Below are 9,707 nucleotides of genomic sequence, written 5' to 3'. Positions count from 1 at the left end.
TCTGTTCCCTGCTGGGCACGCAGCGTGTGATAAGGGCAATCTGACCACGGGCTTACCGGAGCCTGGTGCTCCGGACAACAGGTCAGATTGCCTCATCAGTGACCGGCCAGTAAGGACGTCCTTAACCAGGCGGGCCGGTCACAGAGTAGGCGGGCCGGATGTGGCCCGTGGGCCGCCCCTTGCCCAGGTCTGCAATAGGGCCACCCACTTGGTGAGTTTGTAAGGGGAGGTGAGAAATTTCAAAAGAAGGGAGTTGTGAGGTGACTCTTGAGGAGAGGTCTTGGGTTGGGAGCTGGGCTCCTCAGTACTAGGTGGCAGACGTTGGTCTGGGCCTGGTAGGAGCTGGAACCCCGGTCGCAGGGGATCGTGTCAAGGGGCACAGATCTGCTGAGGAGGGCAACCGGCGGCCTTGAGCCATCTCCGGGCAGGGGCCAGGGCACGACTGGGTACGTGGACCCTAGGCCGGTAAGTAGCTTCACGCAGCTCGGTAATTTACCCAATGGAGGTAAGGTCTTCAGGATTCATCCCTCACCCGCTCCAAAATCTGGGTACTAGCGCACCGATGGGATAGGACTCTCCCAAAATACAGTCCAGAAAATCCCAAGCATGAACCCTGAGAGCAAGCTCACTCCATTAGCCATACGGGTGAGCGGTACCCAACTAGTTCCACACTACAGGGTCCAGCTAGTGACTAAGGTGCCACGGAAAAGGTCACAGGCTAACCAGCAACACCAAGGGCACGGATCCAAGCGTACTCCCTCCCTGCTGCAGAGGTGCTCAGAACTCTGGTTTACAAGTTGTCGGTGTCAATATTCCTGGACTGAGTGAATACGCAGTAACCTACTACTTCCCAACGGCACCATTTCACCACCATCTCTAGGCTCCCGGGGCAAACACCCCCTACCCATGGAGGGGTTAAACATCTTGCTGCCTTACCACTGCCACCGGGTGTCCCTAACAGCAGCGGTGGTACCCTATCTTACCATGCACCGTCGGTGGCATCACAAACGTCTAATCCCACTGTACATGGCCCCCCTCCCCCCCTCCATTGAGTGGCCGCGTGACCCCCAGGTCCGGAGGCCCCTTGGATCTGGATCTGAGCAGCAGCCCGGCTGCTGGCATGGGGGCAGCACAATTGCATTGATGAATTAAAATCCACATCACTTGCACGGTCCCTTAGGGTACTTTCACACTTGCGTTGCTTTCCTTCCGTTACAATCCGCCCTTTTGGAAAACAGCGGAATCCGTTAACGGATTCCGCTGTTTCCCATAGACTTGTATGGGTGACGGATTGTACCAAAAGGACCTGCGTTGCTTCCGCTGGGCGACGCTCCGTTGCTTCCGCCCAGCGGGAGGAACGCAGCATGTAACGTTATTTTGAGCAGCGGAATCCTCTGGATTCCACTGCGCATGCTCTTTTTTTTTTTTAAATCAAACTTTATTTTGGCTCGCGGTGGCCGAACGTTCAGCTGAGCGCCCGGCCGTCGGCAAGCGACAGCTCTCAGCTGAGCGACCGGCCACCGGCATGCCCGGGCGCCGGCAAGTCACAGCGCTCAGCTGAGCGCCCGCCCGCCGGCATGCCCGGGCGCCGGCAAGTGACAGCGCTCAGCTGATCACCCGGCGGCCGGCTGCAGGGAGCGATCAGCTGATCACCCGGCGGCCGGCTGCAGGGAGCGATCAGCTGATCACCCGGCGGCCGGCTGCAGGGAACGATCAGCTGATCACCAGGCGGCCGGCTGCAGGGAGCGATCAGCTGATCACCCGGCGGCCGGCTGCAGGGAGCGATCAGCTGATCACCCGGCGGCCGGCTGCAGGGAGCGATCAGCTGATCACCCGGCGGCCGGCTACTGGGAGCGATCAGCTGATTGTTTACAATAGTCTGCCGCTGGTAAAACTGTAAAAAAAAAAAAAAAAAAAAACAAAACGAATTGCGTTGTTTTGCAGCATCCGTTGCATCCGTTGTGCCACTATATGCAACACATCCGTTGCATCCGTTACACAACGCAATGCAACGGATACCGTTCAACGCAAGTGTGAAAGTAGCCTAACTGAGTGCAGAGTTTATAAAGTCTCATCCGGAGACTATTTAGAGGGAGTGTCATCACAGAATGACTATTCATACCAACTACAGGCGCAGGGCGTGCACATACCCAGGGCGGGCAGCTTATGATGTGCAGATTTTAGTAGCGTCCTCTGCTGCTCCGTTACAATCAGACTGATAAAGGTGGAACAGGAGGAGAGAGCTGTGCCGTGGCGGAGTGCTCTTATAACTAAGGACGCTGTGTCGGCATTCTGCTTGATCAAAGCAACCTAACTACCAACTCTAGCATTTTATTATATGCTAAAATGTATGTCTAAAAGCCCTGAATATATTGTACTTTCCCTGTAACGTCGAACACTGCCAGAGAGAAATTGTGTTCAGAAACTGTATATGGGTCTTTTTAGTCCAATATCTCATCAAAATGCTAAATTCCACCTGCTTTGGCAGTAGAAATCGTCCCCCGGGACCCTGTGCGGTTGCACCAATGAGAAGTCCGCCCTTCACATACATGATGACATACATGATACTGCCATATCATACATGATGTATGTATGTTATGGCAGTATCATATAGAAGGGTGTAAGTCGTCATTCCAATGCCTTTCTCATATACGTGTTTTATTCAAGTTCTTTACACAGAAAATGTTCCCTTTTCAGTCAGTGGAATTTTTCAGGGTTTTTTTTTTTTTTAGGACAGATTATCCACAAAAAATGAACACATCCATTTCTAATACGATTAGGTGATGCACCTCTCCCATCAAAGTAATTGGTCCTGTGAAAAAAGGACCATGCTAGTGTGCCAAATGTGTAACATATCTACGCAATGTCCATTTTTATTTTTTTATTTTTTTTTTTTAAATTGTTTATCCTTTTCCTGCTGCCAGGTGTGCATTTTTTTTTTGCACTTTCCAATGATTTTTATGAGTGGTGAGCTGATGTGGCTTTTTTTGTTTGTTTGGTTTTTTTGGGGGGGGCTTTAACACTTTATAGTACATAAGTTTTGAGCACCTTTTTTAATTTATTTTTATATTTACTCTTTTTATTTTTTAAGAGGAGTCCAGTGACTGAAAACTGGCCATTCTGTTTTGATTCCTTGTTTGTTTTTATCTTGTGATTTTAGTAGATTTGATTTTTATGGACTTAGTGATGCCATATGATTTTTATTTTATTTTTTTTTCTTATAAACTGGAAAGGTGGGAGTATTTCTATTAACTTTTGTAAACTTTTTTTTTTTCTCATTTTAATCCCCCAAGATTTAAAGCTTAAACTTTTGATTTTTCTTTTGTGTACAAGAAAGTCTCGTCGTGACCTAGAAATGAGTTTCATGTCATACGTGTATATAGATTTCTCTGAAAGGACCTGGTGCGATGTAATATATATGCGTTCACCCCCCCTCTCCGTGCCAGCAGGGGCAGGAAGAACTTGTGGCTTCCATGGCTTTCATCTAAACACATGTTCTTTCTATCTAGATAGGGAGGGGTCCTGGTGGCAGGCTGAGAATCGCACCCACGGATGGTTTGTGGCTGGGTATAGGCTGGTGAGATTAGCAGTGTATATCCATTTCTGCCTTATATATATACGTACTTATATCATGTTCTTAAAAGCACAGTCATTACGACACACAGATTTGTTAGGTGACTGATACGGCTTGCAGAAAAAAAGGAAATTGTGGGAAAGTCTTGCAATACGGCAAACGTTTGTTGTAATTGTGCGTCAAATGCTTGCAACACACACGTAAAATATATATACTGTGGTACCTTGGTTTAAGAGTAACTTGGTTAAAGTGTTTTGCAAGACAAGCAAAGCTTTCTAAAAATTTGTAACTTGGTTTAAGAGCAATGATTTGCAATAAGAACAAATACTCACCGTACACACTTCCAGTTCTGTCCTTTCATTGCGCTCGGTTCCGCTGTGACGTGCTCTCTGTAAACCTACTGGAGGTAACTTTCTGTACATATGTACTGTATACAGTTTACCATTGCACATTACAGTATATACCAGTCATGGCAAACCTTTTACAGGCCGAGTGCCCAAACTGTAGCCCTAAACCCATTTTTTTTTCCGAAGTGCCAACCAATCCTATTATGTAAATAATTGATTGTAACCTTACCTTTGCAGTCTTCTCTTCTCTCCAGCAGGGGGCATCACGCTCATGCATGCTTACCACACATTGAAGCTGAGCCTCTGCCCTTTCCAGACACAGCAGTTGGATTGATCTTTCTGGAAAAAATTGCAGCAAATTAGACAGAAATTTCACCCTGTAATCCACATCTACATTGCAAAGTCTGAACATCCTGAAATCCCATAAAGATGTACGAGTTGCTCCACTCCCCCTTCATTGTGTAGTTCTGTCCCCCTTCCTGGGCCACTTCCTCGTAAACATGTCCCCCATCCTTGCTTATATTTCCTACATTCTGGTATATTTGTCCCCATCATGGCCCCATTCCTGGTAAATGTACCCCATCATTGTAAATGTATCCCATCCTGGCATGTTCCCCCATCCTGATAAAGGTCACCCTTCCTGCTAAATGTTCCCCATCCTGGCATGTTTACCCCCATCCTTGCAGTCATGTTTCCCCCCCATCCTTGCAGCCATGTTTCCCCCCATCCTTGCATGTTTCCCCCCATCCTTGCAGTCATGTTTCCCCCCATCCTTGCAGCCATGTTTCCCCCATCCTTGCATGTTTTCCCCCATCCTTGCAGCCATGTTTCCCCCCATCCTTGCATATTTCCCCCCATCCTTGCAGTCATGTTTCCCCCCATCCTTGCACACATGTTTCCCATCAGCCTTGCAGCCATGTTTCCCCCCATCCTTGCAGCCATGTTTCCCCCCATCCTTGCAGCCATGTTTCCCCCCATCCTTGCAGCCATGTTTCCCCCCATCCTTGCAGCCATGTTTCCCTCCATCTTTGCACGTTTCTCTCCATCTTTGCACGTTTCCTCCATCCTTGCAGCCATGTTTGCCCCGTGCTCTGTATGCCCGTGCTCTCCATGTTTGCCCCGTGCTCTCCATGTTTGCCCCGTGCTCTCCATGTTTGCCCTGTGCTCTGTATGCCCGTGCTCTCCATGTTTTCCCCGTGGTCTCCATGTCTGCCCCGTGCTCTCCATGTTTGCCCCGTGCTCTCCATGTTTGCCCTGTGCTCCCATGTTTGCCCCGTGCTCTCCATGCCCTGTGCTCCCATGTTTGCCCCGTGCTCCCATGTTTGCCCCGTGCTCTCCATGCCCCGTGCTCTCCATGCCCCGTGCTCCCATGTTTGCCCCGTGCTCCCATGTTTGCCCCGTGCTCTCCATGCCCCCATGTTTTCCCCGTGCTCTCCATGCCTCGTGCTCCCATGTTTGCCCCATGCTCCCATGTTTGCCCCGTGCTCTCCATGCCCCGTGGTCCCAATGCCCCATGCTCTCCATGCCCCGTGCTCCCAATGCCCCGTGCTCTCCATGCCCCGTGCTCTCCATGCCCCGTGCTCCCATGCTTGAACCATGCTCCCATGTTTGCCCCGTGCTCTCCATGCCCCGTGCTCCCATGTTTGCCCTGTGCTCTCCATGCCCCGTGCTCTCCATGCCCCGTGCTCCCATGTTTGCCCCGTGCTCCCATGTTTGCCCCGTGCTCTCCATGCCCCGTGCTCCCATGTTTGCCCCGTGCTCTCCATGCCCCGTGCTCCCATGTTTGCCCCGTGCTCTCCATGCCCCGTGCTCTCCATGCCCCGTGCTCCCATGTTTGCCCCGTGCTCTCCATGCCCCGTGCTCCCATGTTTGCCCCGTGCTGGCACTGTCCCCCACACCATGGCACAGCCGCACACAGCTTTTAAAAATAAAAAAAAAAAAAACTTACCTTCCAGCACTTGCTCCTCTGCTGCGCACCGCTTGGTCCTTCAGTTCCCGCGCGGCCACAAGATGCTGGCGCCGCCTACTGACGCTCCTCCGTCTCCTAGGCAACAGACCTGCGGCCCAGCATAGGAGGAGTGTCAGAGCGAGGAGAAATGTCTCCTCTGCTCAACACCACTTTGACCTGCTGGCGTGATCACATCGGCAGATCAAAGTGGCTCAGTGTGGTGACAGCGCGCGTGCCAGCACAAACGGCTCTGCGTGCCCAGTCTGGCACGCGTGCCATAGGTTCACCATCACTGGTATATACTATATAGCATGTCTATCAATCTGCATTTGTGGATATAGTGTTGTACTTTCTTTCTGCTGACCAGTGCAGCCCATTGCTTGTACTGTAATATAATTGCCTGTGCAGTTTTCCTACCGCACATTTTTCTTAGTTCTGCCCTTCTTTTGGGGAGAATAGATTTGGGATGTGTTTTTTGTGTACTGTACTAGAATAAAGGTTGTCATATTTATAAATTTTTCTCTATAGCACCTCCCGCACCCCAACAATTCTATTGTAAGCTAACATGCAGTTTAATGTTTTTATACTGTACTAAGTTGTATTAGTGTACTGTAATAATTTTATATGAATACAGGACATTTTTTTGTATTACTGTATTAAGTTTGTATAAATACAGTAAATATTTTTGGGTTGTGGAACGAATTGTCTGAGTTTCAATTATTTCCTATGGGAAAATTTGCTTTGATATATAAGAGTAACTTGGTTTAAGAGCACACTCTCGGAACCAATTCTGCTCGTAATCCAAGGATCCACTGTATATAGTTTCATTTTGCACTTTATCTCTCTAGTGATTGCCCTGTTTGCTGAAATCCAACATAAAATTAAATTTATTTTTATATATATATATATATATATATATATATATAATATTATATATATTATATATATATATATATATAATATAATATATATATATATATATAATATTATATATATTATATACATATATATATATATATATAATATAATATATATATATAATATTATATATATATTATATACATATATAAATATATATATATTATATATAAATATTATATACAGTCAGGGCCAGAAATATTTGGACAGTGACACAAGTTTTGTTATTTTAGCTGTTTACAAAAACATGTTCAGAAATACAATTATATATATAATATGGGCTGAAAGTGCACACTCCCAGCTGCAATATGAGAGTTTTCACATCCAAATCGGAGAAAGGGTTTAGGAATCATAGCTCTGTAATGCATAGCCTCCTCTTTTTCAAGGGACCAAAAGTAATTGGACAAGGGACTCTAAGGGCTGCAATTAACTCTGAAGGCATCTCCCTCGTTAAGGCTGCTTTCACACTACGTCTTTTTAACATGCGTCAGGAACGTTTTTTTGCTGCAAAAGCGGATCCTGCTTTTACAGCAAAAAACGCATGCTAACGCATCTGTTATTTTGCAGGATCCTGTCACTGGATGTTTAGGGGCGGGCATTGGAGTCATGTGATTGGGAGTGAGGGGAACTAAACGTGCCAGACTGGGAGCCGGCTTCTGACAGCTGCAGACGCTCGTAACCAAGGTAAACATCGGGCTTGGATACCCGATATTTATCTTGGTTACGAGTGTCTGCAGCTGCTAGGAGCAGGGCTGCCTGCACACGTAACCAACGTAAACATCGGGTAACTAAGAGAAGTGGTTACCCGATATTTACCTTGGTTACGAGTGTCCGCAGCTCTCAGGTGGGAGAGAGAGGGAGGAGAGGAAGGGGGAAAGACAGAGAGAGAGGGAGGAGAGAGAGGGGGAGAGAGACAGATCACGCGAGACTGGTTCTGGGCATGCTCAGTACTTTCTGGGCATGCTCAGTACAAAAGCAGGATCCTGTTACAACGCAACTCAACGCATTCTGCTAGGCAGGATCCAGCACTCATTGAAATGCATTGCAGCTCGCGGCGCAATGTGAAGGATCCTGTGAGATGCGTTATTTTGACAAAGGTAAAAAACGCTACAAGTAGCGTTTTTGAAACATGTTAAAATAACGCAAAAGTACGGATCCTGTGTCTAACGCACGCAAACGCATGCGAACGCAGGTGGACGCGAGTCCATTGCAAATGCATTGAAGTGAAAACGCATTTGCACTGGATCCGTTTTTCCGCTAAAAAAACGTTATGGACGGATGTTAAATAAACGTAGTGTGAAACCAGCCTAACCTGTAATCAATGAAGTAGTTAAAAGGTCTGGGGTTGATTACAGGTGTGTGGTTTTGCATTTGGAAGCTGTTGCTGTGACCAGACAACATGCGGTCTAAGGAACTCTCAATTGAGGTGAAGCAGAACATCCTGAGGCTGAAAAAAAAGAAAAAATCCATCAGAGAGATAGCAGACATGCTTGGAGTAGCAAAATCAACAGTCGGGTACATTCTGAGAAAAAAGGAATTGACTGGTGAGCTTGGGAACTCAAAAAGGCCTGGGCGTCCACGGATGACAGCAGTGGTGGATGATCGCCGCATACTTTCTTTGGTGAAGAAGAACCCGTTCACAACATCAACTGAAGTCCAGAACACTCTCAGTGAAGTAGGTGTATCTGTCTCTAAGTCAACAGTAAAGAGAAGACTCCATGAAAGTAAATACAAAGGGTTCACATCTAGATGCAAACCATTCATCAATTCCAAAAATAGACAGGCCAGAGTTACATTTGCTGGAAAACACCTCATGAAGCCAGCTCAGTTCTGGAAAAGTATTCTATGGACAGATGAGACAAAGATCAACCTGTACCAGAATGATGGGAAGAAAAAAGTTTGGAGAAGAAAGGGAACGGCACATGATCCAAGGCACACCACATCCTCTGTAAAACATGGTGGGGGCAACGTGATGGCATGGGCATGCATGGCTTTCAATGGCACTGGGTCACTTGTGTTTATTGATGACATAACAGCAGACAAGAATAGCCGGATGAATTCTGAAGTGTACCGGGATATACTTTCAGCCCAGATTCAGCCAAATGCCGCAAAGTTGATCGGACGGCGCTTCATAGTACAGATGGACAATGACCCCAAGCATACAGCCAAAGCTACCCAGGAGTTCATGAGTGCAAAAAAGTGGAACATTCTGCAATGGCCAAGTCAATCACCAGATCTTAACCCAATTGAGCATGCATTTCACTTGCTCAAATCCAGACTTAAGACGGAAAGACCCACAAACAAGCAAGACCTGAAGGCTGCGGCTGTAAAGGCCTGGCAAAGCATTAAGCAGGAGGAAACCCAGCGTTTGGTGATGTCCATGGGTTCCAGACTTAAGGCAGTGATTGCCTCCAAAGGATTTGCAACAAAATATTGAAAATAAAAATTTTTTTTTGGGGTTTGGTTTATTTGTCCAATTACCTTTGACCTCCAAAAATGTGGAGTGTTTGTAAAGAAATGTGACAATTCCTACAATTTCTATCAGATATTTTTGTTCAAACCTTCAAAATAAACGTTACAATCTGCACTTGAATTCTGTTGTAGAGGTTTAATTTCAAATCCAATGTGGTGGCATGCAGAGCCCAACTCGCCAAAATTGTGTCACTGGCCAAAGATTTCTGGACCTAACTGTAGGTCATTTAGTGACAAAAATGTAAAATTGCTGGAGAAAGGTTGAACTTGGTGGACAGATTTTTTTTCAAATTATGTAACAATGCGCCATATTGTACTCACATAACACGACCGGCCTCCACAGGGAAACACTGGACCGACAGGAAGGAGACCACAGCCTCACTCATCTCCACTGCTGAGGTAAAACAAAGGCAGAGTTCTGATTGGTTATGGGTAATAAAAGCTGGGC

This window comes from Anomaloglossus baeobatrachus, chromosome 9, assembly GCF_048569485.1.
Source record: "Anomaloglossus baeobatrachus isolate aAnoBae1 chromosome 9, aAnoBae1.hap1, whole genome shotgun sequence".
NCBI lineage: Eukaryota > Metazoa > Chordata > Amphibia > Anura > Aromobatidae > Anomaloglossus > Anomaloglossus baeobatrachus.
Note: the sequence above shows the minus strand (reverse complement) of the source record.